At 43.7% G+C, this 14,710-nt stretch overlaps 1 protein-coding gene across 1 annotated transcript in view; it reads right to left on the bottom strand.

The window, feature by feature from the left end:
- ATP2B2 (ATPase plasma membrane Ca2+ transporting 2) overlaps positions 1-9,727 on the bottom strand; it is a 393,065-nt gene extending 383,338 nt beyond the window's left edge. The window contains exon 1 of the mRNA XM_040076442.2: positions 9,645-9,727. The gene's annotated coding sequence lies outside the window, so the exon portion shown is untranslated. The remainder of the gene's footprint in view (positions 1-9,644) is intronic.
- Positions 9,728-14,710: the final 4,983 nt, after the last annotated feature.

Genomic DNA, 14,710 nt, shown 5'->3' with positions numbered 1-14,710 from the left:
CAGGGGGATGGAGGGGGATGCAGGGAGGGCAGGGGGATGGAGGGGGATGCAGGGAGGGCAGGGGGATGCAGGGGGTTGCAGGGGGATGCAGGGGGTTGCAGGGAGGGCAGGGGGATGCAGGGAGGGCAGGGAGATGCAGGGAGATGCAGGGGGATGCAGGGGGATGCAGGGGGATGCAGGGGGATGCAGGGGGATGCAGGGAGATGCAGGGAGATGCAGGGAGATGCAGGGAGATGCAGGGAGATGCAGGGAGATGCAGGGAGGGCAGGGAAATGCAGGGGGATGCAGGGGGATGGAGGGAGGGCAGGGGGATGGAGGGAGGGCAGGGGGATGCAGGGGGATGCAGGGATTGCAGGGGGATGCAGGGAGGGCTGCAGGGAGAGGAGGGGGCTGCAGGGCCAGTCAATGTAGAACCCGTGCTGCACAGCAGGAACAGCCGCTTCCCACTTGCCAAGGAAATCCACTGCCGAGCTCTGCCTGTGGGAATCTTCCACAGAGAAACTCGCTCTGCCTGATTCCTTCTGCACTCAGGAGGACAGGATCTTATACATCCTTGTAAATACTTGCACGTGAACAGCATCAAAGGAGGCTCCAGCATCCATATCTCCTGTAATTCGTGGCTTTCGGTTCTGACTGCCAAGATGCATTGAAAGGGGCAAAAACATCCCTCAAAAGCACATTATTTCATCAGAGTGCCCAATAACCCAAAGCCACTAAAATCATTGAGAGAAGCTTTTCACCATTTTCAGGAGGTACTGAGTCGGACTACAATAACCTTTAGCTGAATTATTAATCGTAACTTGTAAGCCATTATCATGGAAAGATCTCGATTAGTCACCAATTTACAGTGTTATTTTCAAAAACATCCAACTTAGGGATGCACAAATCTCACTGACAAGCCAACAGGACTTAAAATTCCATTTGGCTTCCATTCTTAACTTTTTAAAAATCCTGCCCTTAATACATCAAACCTTCCTACTGCATTATCTACAACTTATTTGACAATCAGGCCATAAATGTTACTTGACAAGAACACAGCACTTGGTGCTAAGTCTACAGATTCTCTCCCTAGGGTTAGGTGAAATTTTAACTATGCGGCATCCAGTTCTAGGCAGGTTCTTCTACCTGACAAGCAAAGGTTCTCAGAAAGGTGTCCACAAGAAGAACGACAAAACACTTGATATATTCATGTACAGAAGAGACATTGTTGGTTGTGTATATGTAGAGCATACCACACTTCACTTCCACATAAATAAATGCCTTTATTGCTCATATTGAATAACGTTAGAAATATCTTGAAAATGCATACAGAGCTTTGCACTTACAGCAGCATTTTCTATCCAAAATTCCCAGCAGCTTTATAAGTAGTGATTAATTAACCCTTGAAAGAGGCAGGTTACGTGCACACTGTAACAGCTGAATTCTAAATCTGAAGCAGCAGCCCACAAGGATGAGCAATGGCTGTGAAGGCACAAAGTGTCCCCTAACAAAGCAGGTAACAACACACAATTTGTTCTCCCATCCCACACCACTGCCCTCACATACCTGCATTTTTTTAGTCTTTCCTTGAGGAGGAAACATGGGATGTCATCAAGCTGGAGCTGTGCTAACAGGATAAAGGTATGAGCATGGAAACATTACTGAAGCTGCAGCTGTATTTTATTCTGGTTAATGGGAAAGCATTGGTAGGGATCTTAAGGGAAGCAATACATTTCAGGTAAGCATTATCACAAGTCAAGAGAACTCACCAGCAACACATTGAAAGGAAGATGTGAAGGAAGCACAGAAAAGAAGAGGAATTCAGGGCAGCAACTTCAGCAAGCTCACTGATATTATTTATAACATCTCTTAAAGAGAGGATCAAAGAATTCAGGAAAACTGACAATTACCAATGAGGAGTGTCTAAAATAGTTCAAGAGATTATCTCAGTACAGGGGAAATATAGGAAACACTGGAAGAGACTGTTACACACGGAATCCTCAAAGGCTCTGGCTATCAGAAGAGATTGTACAAAAGGTGAAACAAGAACATTTAACAAAGAACGAGGATTAGAATAGCACAAATGGCTCCGTTCTGATCCAGATGAGCCAGCACACAAAAGGATCAACACCTAATGAGGGACATAAAAAAGCAACAGGAAAATGATCTATAAATACAACAGAAGTAAGTGGGAGAAAAAGATAAGCAGAGGTTCTAGTATTTAATGGGAAGGGAGAGAAAATAACAGATGGTAAAGAGAAAGCTGAAGCATTCAGTGCCTTCTTCATATTCTTTTATGTCTCTATCTAAAGGGTAATGAAAAGCAAAAATGCTTCTAAAGTGATTTTCATGGGGAAGACAGGACTAGAGGCCTGAAGAAAATAAAGAATAGGCTAAAAATTATCAAAAGAAGCCAGACATACTCAGTCTCTAGCAGTCTGCTAGAGAATGATGAAGTTCACTGCAGAGTACTTAAGGAATTACCTAAAGCCATCCCCAAACATTAGCTATTATATTCAATAATGCACAGAGGGAGGATAGAGTTCCCAAGGGACAGTGGAGAGGCAAAAACAGTGTGCAGCTTCAAAAGGAGAAGTAAGACTAAATGGAAGAACCTGCAAACCCAACCATCTCCCTTTTATACCACAGAGGACACTGAAACAAGTTAAATCACCATATAAGTACCTCGAGGATTAAGTGCCTGGAAATAACCAGAATGTCAAAGCAATGAAATTTCCTTTTTTTGATATGGTAACTGGGCCACCACAGAAGGAAACCCCAGTAATAGGCAGCTCAGACTGGCTAGAGTAAGGCTTCCTGAAATTGGCCAATGTGATATTTTCATGGGGTGGAAGGATTGATATGAAATTGCAGTTTAGTAGGTGTGGTTTCTTTAACAAAATCAAAAACTGAACAGCCACCCAAATTAAAAGTGATTACTAAAACTCACTGTCAAAAGAATGCATCTCACAACTTGCTGTACACATTAGAAAATGCCAGGAGAGAAAAATGTTTATGGAGTAAACAGGTGGGGTTCACATCACCTCCAACCCACAAGCAAACAAGATCAAAATTCAAAGTAACACTTAAAGCATTGAAGAACACTTTGAAAAGTGAAGTGTAAGCAGAAAAAGTGCAAATCTAGACATCAAGAAAAACGCTAAATAGAGATAGCTGATATCTGTTGGAAGGGATCTAAAAGCCACCTTTGACTATGAGTAAAATACAGCATAATGGTATTTTTAAAAAGGCATATTTCACGCCAGGATGTCTAACAGGGCTGCCTCTCAGACAGTAACCTTTCCATTTTTCTCCACTGTCCAGAAACTTGCAGAACACGGGGGGTGGGGGGGATCACAAGAAATTTCACAATAAATGCTAGTCCGTCTTGTAATCCTATTTAGCTGGGGAGCAATAAATGTCAGCAGTGCCAAAGGGAAATATGAGGGAAGCACTGTTGGGTCACACAAAAAGCAGTGTAACAGTGTATCTTTGGAGGGAACACACCCATTAACACCAACCTTCGCAGGCCATAATGGCATTTTCGTGTTCCTGCTGCTCTCGAATCCTTTAGCACTTGACACAGAACCACCAGGGCTACGGTATATAACACATTAATTTTTCAGAGTATTTAACCTTTCAAGAAGAATCGTTCTACATCTTCCAGATTGATTCTTGTGGCATTTTCAAGCTTAACTAAAAAATGGGCCCAGTTTCTGTCAGGTATTTTGTATACTTTCTGTAATTAAGAAAAACCCAGTGATGTAGAATAGATCTCTTCGAGGTAAAATTTTGACATTTTGTCTTCATGTAATTACTTTCTACTGTTTACAAGCCAAGACTCATGCCAGCCTTCTATTTTTACTTTGCATAAACTGATTTAAAGCTTGTAAAATTCTTCACACATTAGAAAAATGTTGGTGGACGTGCAAACTTTGTAGACTAAAGCGATGCATTAACACTGCATTTGAACCTAAGACCACAAGTTCAGTGCAGCAAAGCAGTTGCAAATACACCTAATAATGCCACCAATTAGTTTCAAATAATAAAATTTCGTCTCAAAACTTCCATTTTGCTTTTCCTGTAACTGTAGGCCAGCACCTAAAAATGCACATATCCATTTGCTCAGATGGCAAAGAATGTAAACCTTAATTACTTCAAGCTTCAGCAATTGCAAAGAAATCTGATGATAGCAAAGGATATTTTTCTGCTTGATTATGATAAATCTCCTCATTCATACTTCTGCTTTAAAATATTCTAAAATGCCTATTGGAATACTTTCTAGGAACCCATCAACCTATTGGAAGTTTTCTGTATGGGTTACATAGAAGATTCTCTGAAAACAAAATTCCTATTATTTCAATCCTCTTAAACAGTATTAACCTCTTTAAATAATAACAGCAGTACAAAAAGTTTTAAAATACCAAGAAATTATCTCAGTCACAAAAAAAAATGGAATGCTGGATCATCTAAAATGTGGCCCTATTTTGTCTGCTGTGCTGAATGCAGTCATACCTTCCAGGATGGAAGATTTCCCATCAGTGGGAATAACTTCCCCTAATGAAGAATGGCTATTCAATAAACAGGACAGAATATATAGGATCAACAAATACTTTCAAGGTGACTTTTTCTGCACAGAAAAGCTATCCAGAGGTTTGGAATCTCCTGCTCATAATGAGATAACAAAAGGAATGTGCTGGGCATTCGGCTTACTGATAAACCATTGAGAGAAATCCTGTTCACCAGAAAACTCCTGAATCCTAAAGCATTTCATGAAGAGATGCATCTGGAGTGGACAGCAGCTGCAATATCTTTGAGCAATCTTCATCCCTGATGGATGACTTTAGAGTAGGCATAATTTTCATAAGTTCAATACAAGCCATTTGAGCCTTGTCAATAAATAAATCAGGCTAAAGGCAATTCCCTAAACACTGTGGAATTAATGATTTATCTATCTTAGAAATAGAAACACTGAATAGAGACAGCTGCATTATTCTGGCTCCACAATGCACAGAAGGTTTTCAAAACTTGAAATGTGCATCCAAGGTCACTCTGCTGTGGAGTGTGGGAGGGAAACGTGAGTCTTGCATCTCCAAACCCTGTCCCTTCAACAATTAATATCAATCCATGATGGAATGCAAGCCCTTGTGACAGTTTCTGCATTTACATACAATGTATACATGCAGGCAGAAGTACCTGAGCACCAATGAAATTAGGCAGGTCTGGTTCTGAAAATCCCCACTTCTGTGACTTTTTAAGGGCATTCCACCACGCAGGGAAATAAACTCATTCTGCAAACGGAGGTTCCTGTATTATGACAACTGGGCAAGCCAACACACCACCCTGCTGCTGCGGCTCTCTCACCGAGGTTTCAGCTCTTGCACCACAGTGCTGCCTTCCCAAGCCTTTGGCACTCCAAACATGGCAACCTCGGGAAGCTGAGAAGCTCTTGAGATGGGAATAGGAATAGGAGTGATGGAGAGACTGTAAAACCAGCCAACGGTGCAAGCCTTTGGATCAGAAGAGAGAAATGCTGGAAGCAGAGACATAAGCATCCACAAGAGAATTGCTCTCGAGGCTCTGAGGGCACTGACCTGAGCAGGCTCTTCAGAAATGCCTTTTCTGCACAATTAAAGGTGAGCAATGAACCCTCCAGAACACGGTTCCTATTGCACTAATTAAAGTGTAAGCAACCTCTGCCTCCTAGAAACATTTAAAGCTTTTTCGGCTTACATTCCAGTGCGTGGAGTGTGTCCCTGCAGCACACCGGTTATTTAATTTAGATGTTACAAACTATTCAAAAATTCTGAGCATAACTTTCAAAATAGGTGAAAACATGGCTTTTCACATAATGACCCTTACATACAAGCCCGTGCTGATGGATATGGGGTCATCAGCAATAGGGTGGTCACATAACCCTTAGGAAATGCTGTCTTAGATCACATAGATGTGAGAAATTGGTCACACCCATAAAATGGAAGTCTGAAATATTTCACTACTAAATAACTCTATTTATGGAGATGAAACTTTTTTCAAAGTAGGCTTGGCAATAAATAAGCCGTTCTGATTTAACTGCTAATTCCGCAGCATGAATATACTGAGACCAACCTGGATCTCAGCCACTGTGACACTCACTGCTGCCACCTCTGTCATCCTATTACATGCAGATATTTCTTGTTCATTCTCACTTTTCCTTTCTCAAATATTTTATATTTGTCTTTTCAGATAATTAAAACTATTTATCCTTTTGCATTTGCCACTTCTATTCATAAAATAATCTGCATTTCTATTTATCTTACTTTTTACAAATATTTTCTTTCAAAGGACCACTTAAGTTCCACTCTGAACTTTGCAAATTTCAACTATTTACTGCACAGTGCATGTTAAATGTAAAGCTGTTTGGAAAGAATTCTTATGTCTGACACACACATTCCAAGGATAAGCTTCACCAGAAGTTTGAACTTTGTCCAGATGTTTGTTTTAAAAGATTTCAGCAGCCACACAATTTTGTTTAAATGTAAACATTTGCTCTGTTCCCAACGATCTCCTCCGCTATCATCTCCCATCAGAGTGCCACTAAAACAATCATTTATCCCTTGTACAATTACTCTACTTTTTCCTCATGGTCAACGCAGATGACTTTTTTCCCAGCTGCAGTCCTGAACCTATTCTTAAGCTACAATGCAAGTTTTAGAGTGTTTTGACTGTAAGAATTTTCTTTTTAACCTCACTTGCAATACTTTGGGCTGCCTACAATAACCAGCACATGCAGGTTTTGTTGATGCAGGTAAGCCCCAAGCACTTAGAGGATTATCAATATTCAAACAGTCCGGCCTTCCAGTCACATCTCTGAAGGTTCGATCACTGAAGTGGTAAATGACCTGAGGTGTTTTATTCTTGGACAACCAAGGATAGGGAGCCAGAAAAATGCACCAGGTTTGACTCAGCCAGCTCCAAAAAGGCAGCAAACACTGTCAGAGGTGCCCGGTGGTGCCGGATGCACGACATGGGGCTCAGTGGAGACTCACAGCCCTCTGAAACAGTGCCAAGGCCAGGAGAGGAACCCTGAGGCACCTCCAATAACACCAAACACCTTTTTGGGGAAGGGAAACCAAACCAAACGCAGGAGAAGGGAATACAGGTGACCTCTATAATGAACATCTGTGTTAATCAACAAATACAGCCTCATCCCTTTATCCAGTAAGGATGAATGAGATAAAAGAAGGGGTTAGCTGGTAAGGGAGGATCATCAAGGAGGAGGAATCTTAAGGAGCATGAAGGAGTGAATCATGAAGCAGGATCCTGGGGAGAGAGAATCACTGCTGTGAGGTCAGTCTGGGGCTGCAGTTAGGGCCTGTTGTTGGGACCCGCAGCCACAGTCTGGCTGGGTAAAAGCCTGCAGTCAGAGTCTGCAAACTGATCCCTGCAGTCAGAGTTTAGCAGGAAATAACCAGCAGTCAGAAGCTGCAAGGGAAACCTACAGTAGAAGCTTGCTGCAGCCGAGTCAGTGAATAGTTGGAGCTAGGATGACTAAAAGAGGAATAAACCAGGACCCTTTTTATGCTGTACTTAACAAAAGTATGTGCCTTGGCTCATTTTTGCCCTGTAATGAGAGGGTTGCTGCAACACCCACTGGTTATGATAGTGCTCCATTCAGTCTCCTCCCTGCACTCCTCCAAACGAAATCCATTGAGGTGACAGCCTCACAGGACACCATATAAATATCCCTGTTATCTCCCTATGGAGCTTGTCAAAACCAATCAAAAATGTACTTAGCATAATCAGGAAATAGGCAATTGAATGGTTAAAAGATATGGTTGGGATACAGAGACGTGCCAGACATTTGGATCAATATCACATTCAACAGCCTGGATAATCAAGAGGTTGTGGTCCTGGATTTACAGCAAGTGAGCAAAGGACGGTGCTGGTAATGGTATCAAATAGGAATTCAAGGTAACAGAATACTCTGCATTCATTCCATGAAGTGTTAAAGTGACTATGTTTATATTGACACTAAACTGAACATTTAATCCATATTCTTTTGCTTTAGGAAGAGCTTGCAGCAATGCTCACTTTGAAAATGGAGCTTAACATCAGATGATGAAGTCACTGCACAGAATACCGAGCTGGTTTCTTAGCAAGATATCACAGACAAACAACTTCTCCAGAGAAAAATCATGAAAATGCTGAATCCCATTTGACTCAGCACATGAAAATTAGTCACATGTAGGCGAGGGGACAGGATCAGAAGCAAAGTGCTGCTAAGAACATGACAGTGTGCGTGCAGACCCACTCAAAGGAGATACTGCTTACGTAACTCAGGGCTCGCGGTATCCATCAGCCACACACAGTATTCCTTAAAAGATTCCCTTTTACTGTTTAGGAGTTGAGATACAACACTATCAACTTTCACACTGTTTAAAAACTTACATTCTCACTTATTTTGGGAGTAGTTTAGTCCTACTCTATGCCATTGCTTTCAGCTTGCCTATCTTCCCAGCACTTTATCTTGGTACCCATGCTTCTCAAATAGCACTTTACTACAAAATCCGCTTTAATTAAAAAGAAAGTATTAGCACAGAATCAGGTTGGTGTAACGTGATAAAACTGCTCACAGTGAGATGGAAAAACAAAACAAAAAACTACAAGCAAAAAGAAACAGCAAGAAATACACAGAAAGAAGTAAACTTTTGGACAGTTTAATTCAGCAGAGATTTTCTCCACCTACAATACAGGAGTCCTTTTAAAGGTACAGAATGGAAGGCAGTGCCCCTCCTTTCACGCTTCCAGCACAGTCTCCAAATCAAGGTTTTGGAAGAAGAACACTGAATTGTGTTCAGTGACGGTAGGAAAGCACATCTTGACGACATCCATGCCAAGGTGGTGGCAGCCGGGACTACAGCGGCCACCTCAGCCGGCATCCAGGGGCACCTGGGCGGGCTGGTGCACTGCGTGACCCGGGCAAAGTTACCTCCCGCCGCATTTTCCTCGGGCTTTGAGGCGCTCGAAATGCTCCGCTGGAGTACTGCTAGGCTTTGGAAACTACCGCTTGTAAAACATTTCAATCCCGCCGTGGGAAAGAAGAAAAAAAACAAGCCCCAACGCGGCCGCAGCGGAGCTCAGCGGCACCGCAGGAGCCAGGCGAGCGCCGGGGACACGGCGGGGACGGCGCTCCCGGGAGGGGCTTCTCCTTCCATCAGCCCCGCCGAGGGAGCAGGGCTGCGGACAACCACCTCCGTATGACTCTCTCAAATTAATATTTCTAGGAGGAGCGTCACCTCCGGGAACCCGGGGCCGCTGGGGCTCCCTCCGGGCGCGGTGCCTCGGGCGGGCAGCGCGGTGCTCCGCCGCCGCCTCCCAGCCCCCGGCCGGGGCAGAGCGGGGCCACCGCCGCCCCCCGACCCGTTCCTGCCCCTGGGAACCCTCCGGGCTCGAGCCAGGCTGAGATCAGAAGCTTCCCGCAGGAGCGCAGCCGCTGCCGCCGCTCCCGCCCGCCCCGCGGAGCCGCCTCCATCCCCGGCCCGAGCGCATCCTCCGGCCGCATCCCGCTGCCCCCGGCACCGCGCCGGGATGGGCTCGGCCCCGGCAGCGCTCCCGCCCCCGCCGCCCCCCTCAAGGTCACCGCGGCGCGGGGCAGCCCCGGGGGTCGCCGCTGCCGCTCCTACCTGGGCCGGCGAGCGGAGCGGAGCCGCCGGGAGCGCGGAGCCGCCGCTGTCCCCTCACCGGCGGCAGCGCCCGGGGACTCGGGCCGCGCACGGCGCCTCCTCCTGCGCCGGGGCCGCTGCGCTGCGCTGGGAGGCGGCGGCTCCGTCAGACTTAGCGGGGAAGCCCTGAGGGGGGGCGGGCAGCGCCTCTCCCCACCCCGCGAGGTGCCGGAGCCGAGCCGAACCTCCCCGGGCGGGGCTGGGGCTCCCCTCAGCGGGGAGAGGCTGCGCCGCGCCCCGCTCGGCTCCCAGCGCTCCCTCAGGGCCCCTCAGGTGCGCGACCCTCGGGGGATGCGCGGCGCGGCCGGAACCGTGAGGAGACTCCGCGCAGGTGAGGGCGGCTCTGGAGCCCTTGTTCAGCGCAGAACGTTTAACACCACCACCTTTCTACCTTTCTTTTGCCCCCCCTTTTTTTTTTTCTTCTTTTTTTTCTTTTTTTTTCTTCTCAACCTCCCCAGTTTTCTGCCAGAATTCTGCAAAAAAAAAAATCTCAAGGGGAAAGCCTGACGTGGGTTCTGAGAGATGGAGGGTCCCGCCCTGGGACACAGCACTTGGGGAAGTACAAGAAATGGAATTGTGATTTAGAGGTAATGTGCGTTACCCAGACTGAGCAACAGCACTCCAGAATTAGAAAATCAGTACTAAAACCCCACCCCGTGACTTAGATTTGAAGACACTACTTTTGTTTCTCAAAGAGGGTGGCATCTTTGAAATGTTGCCAGAGTAGTTAATGCCGAGTATTTAACCAACACGTATAGTTTTACATAGGCTTAAGTTAGATTTCATACCAGTTCTCTTGTGCCACACGATCTTTCCACCCTGAGAGTTAAAACCAGTTACTAAACGTCTCCAAAGCTGAAGGGAGACAGAGGGGATTTTGAAGAGCAGAAAAGTGTATTTGGTGGGTGGAGGTTTGTGTGGTGAAAAGGATACGCACACATCACACAACACCTGTAGACTGCTACAGCGAACAACACCAGCGTTCTACTTGGAAAACTGGAATTGTTCCACTTCTTTTTACTGGTGAATAGCGGCACTGCCCAGCGCTGGTTGTTTGACAGGTGATACACTGTTAATTATATTCTGATTACTATCTTGGCTTCTTCCTTAACACCATTTAAATTCCGTTTTTAACCTTATCTCGGCAAGGACTAAAGGAAAAAGTAGGACAGCCAACATGAAAGTACAAACCCCTCCACATCTTTTAAAACTATTTCTGACTTACTGAAACCCAGGAGAAGATATTACAATATATTTGTAGAGCTTTCAGACAAGCTCATTAACAAAATCCAGACTTGCAGGTCTCACCAAGTTCAGTTACCAGCTTTGGAAGAAAATCAGAAACCTGTAAGTATTCTGCAGCTCTCTAGATTGGTTTTCTCATTTGATCTTAAACCACATGCTTACTGTCAAGCAGGAGTGAACAAGGGTGCTTTTCCCTGCTGCATCTCCCTGGGTCACAAGGAGGATCAAACCTACTGAGAAAAACTAATCAAGAATAGCAGCATTTTTTGTTTTGACAATGCTTAGAAAGATAGCAGAGAAAGCCTGAATGAAATGTTTACAAAAATAATCACGCAAACATTAGGTAAATGCGGTGCTATTTTCAGCTTGTGCTTATTAATCATTTAAAGCAGATGATTGGAGTGCCATTTGAAAAGCATTAGATGTGCATCCTTACTAGCTGCCTGCAAATTCATTTCACTGGTGACTCTGTGCTGCACAAAAATGTTACATCCTCCAGCCTGTTCTCCCAGAAATGCTGATTTCCACACACAGCTACACCTCTTAATACCAAGGCTCACTGCACAGAGCTCAGGGCTTGAATCTCACACAGAAGGATGTTCTCAATCATGTGATTCCTCACATCAGAGCATCCACAGTGGGTCAGGTACTGCAGCTGGAATTAATAACATCAGAGCAGCACAAACAAATTACTGCTTTCCTTGCTCCCTCTCCATCTTCAGATGTTCAGCCCCTACAACTGATTTTGCCAATCGCAATGAAATAGCAGAAGTGTCTGGCTGTTTATCACTTGTGATAAGCAACGAATGACAGAGCAGATTTCTTCATTTTAACATCTTCTGCCTATGAAAATCTCTCCCCATGCAGACAGTAAAGTAGAATTTTGTACATTTCTGCTAACTTTAGAAGCTGTCCCCATATTTTTGTAGAGTACATGACAGGGGTCTCAGCACATCTTTTCTGTTACTACAGCATTTCTAGGAACTCAACCTCTTGCATACAGGTTTTAAAAATACCTAAAGTGTTATGTTAACAGTAACAACATCAACTAATGACTAAATTTAACACTTCTTATTATATTTTAGAGATTAGGACCATTTGTGTTATGTTTTTCCCTAAGTTCATTGTACCTCCTCTCACCCAAGGTGATGTTTAGAGATTTCTTTAAATTCTTCCTCATTTTCTGGTTAAGGGGGGGAATATGTACACAGTGGGGGGCATCTCCTTTACCAAAAAGGAGGTAAAGAAGCAGAGATCGTGTAATCACTAAACTCTGGCTTTATGCTTGCCTCAAGTTTGAATAACCTAATAGGGACTTATCCCTCTCACACAGTTCTTCTCGGGTTTTAGCTTCACTTAATTTTCACAACCTGGAGCTCAATTTCACACTAACAAAACAGAAAAGGATTTTCAAGGTAATTTCAGGAAAAAAAAAGTGATAATGGATGCCAGTTCAGCAACTCGGATTTTGGGTGTATTACATTAGAATGGAACAGCTATTTGTATTTCAGCCTTTAGGAAATCTCTAAAAGTAGACACGTGTGAAAAGACACAACTATGATGTCTTGATATCACATATAAACACAACATCTTCCCTCCCGTGAGCCCTCATGCACTTGGAGAGTTTATCCTTGAACCACTGTTGGTGCCAAGTGGCCACACTGAGAATGAAAGTGAAGAATACTGAATCTGCCAAAAATGCAGCAGTTTGTGGATCAAGAGAGCAAAGTGCAATCCTAAAAGCTGTCCTCATCCTTCAGGCACAGAGCTGGTACCAGGAGTGGTTACCCAACACCACGGAGCTGTGTGAGACACAAGCAGCAGGGAGGAAAATTGGGGTGCCCATCCTGGACTCCCCAGCCACCAAATCCAACTCTTTTCTAACAAATTGGGACATTTCATTCCCAGAATGTTCAGACGTGGCTGGAGCTTCTATTGAGGAAAAAACTCCCATGGTATCAAATGCCACCAAATCGTGGTACGAGTCCAGCATCTGATAAGAGCAGAAAACGTATCCCTGTGAATCGCCGGTGAGATCTCCTGCAGTAATTTCATACCCTCACACCAGCCCGCCAGTGAAAAGCCGACCAGCCCTAAATATCTGCTGGTTTTGAGAGCAAAAGTAATGCCAGACAACGGCTGTGCCAGTAAAACACACTCTGTGATACTGCCATGATGTCTTTTAGCAACCAGCGTGAGGAAATTGAATTTTTGCATTTAATGTTTCAACATCATAGGCACTACAGGAGAAGATAACAAAAACCTGCCCTCTGCTTTGTTTTGAAAAAATCCAGGTTGACCAGAGGATTATTAGGCATATTGGGATATTCTGGAACCATCATTTTGCTGTTCTAATTCGGTATCAAAGCAAAAACAGTCAAGTGCAAAGGGCACATTTTGTTTGCACTTACATGGAATGACCTTGCTGTGGCCCAGCCTCAGCCACAAAAAAAGTAGAGGGACTTCCACCTGATCCTTCAGCAATTCTACGGGTCAGACACAAAGTTCCCATGCTGTTGGTACTGCTGACCCTGGCTAGAAATAAGATTGCCTAAAAGTTACCAACTGATTTCTCTGTCAACTCTAACAAATATCAAAACAAACCTGGTCCTTCCCCAGCAGGAACATTTCTCAAGCTGTAATTTGTTAAACGTGACACGAAGTTGATGATCTCACAACCAAAAGCAAGTGGTCAGGAAAGGCATAAAAGGCCATTTTCTCCCACATTTAGAACTCAATGGAGGGAGGTGTCCACAACACCTTTATTCTAATTTTTTTAAAAAAAAAAAAAATTAAAAACCCCTACCAGTCAACAGGAAGAGACTGCAACAAAAAAAGTCAGAAGAACATGGTGAATAGAAACAGCATCATATTATAATATTACAATTATATCTTTTCTGAAAGGGCCAGAAATTCGTTTTGCCAGATGCATAATCTGACTTGATTTGTCATAATCTGCTAATTATATGTATATAAAAGGGGGCAAAATAACTTTTTTGACCCCTGAACTCCTTAGCAGTCACACAGTTCTTTCATATACACAGGGTAAATTGTGCAAAAGAGCTTTTTGCAATATCCAAACCTTTTTGCAGCACACCAAGACAATCCTCTTAAGTTATGCAGCAAGACTGCTTTTAAAAAATCCCAAATTTTACATACCACCCATCCCAGAAATTATTGTGAAAAATCAGTTGGCAAAAGTAAAAGCTTTGGTAAGGATGACATTACTTTGATAACAACTTAGATATTTTATTTTATTTATTTGTTAACAAGGAAGTACGTGAGGGAAAATGCTCAAGCGGACCCAGTGCTGGATTAAAAACTCTGAAATCACTCAGAGAACTAAAAGATGGTGAGTTACCAAATATTAAGTCACAGCACTGTCATTTTACAGGTACGAAAAGACAACATCAAGTTGTATCATAATCACAAATAAACTCAAACATGGTCCTCTGTTTTTGATTTTTCAACTATTTTTTCTATTTTGTTTTCCAAGAAAAATCCTGATAGATTGAAATTGTTGGCACCAGTTTGCAAAATTAGTGCACGTACCAAAGATCCTGAATGTGGCAGAGCATCAAACCCTTGGACATGGGATGTAGGGCATTTCAGAAACAAGAGTAAAATCAAATTTAAAAAAAAAAAAAAAAAAAAAAAAAAAAAAAAAAAAAAAAAAGGCAGCAGCTAAAGGTCAGTACTGGAAAAGAAAACCAGCAGAGTATTGGCAAATTTGTCTCAACATTCCTATAAATTTAAAAGTCAGTCTTTGCTTTCTACAGCAG

This window comes from Hirundo rustica, chromosome 12 (assembly GCF_015227805.2).
Source record: "Hirundo rustica isolate bHirRus1 chromosome 12, bHirRus1.pri.v3, whole genome shotgun sequence".
NCBI classification, from domain to species: Eukaryota; Metazoa; Chordata; class Aves; order Passeriformes; family Hirundinidae; genus Hirundo; species Hirundo rustica.
Note: the sequence above shows the minus strand (reverse complement) of the source record. Positions and strands in the feature narration are given on the sequence as shown.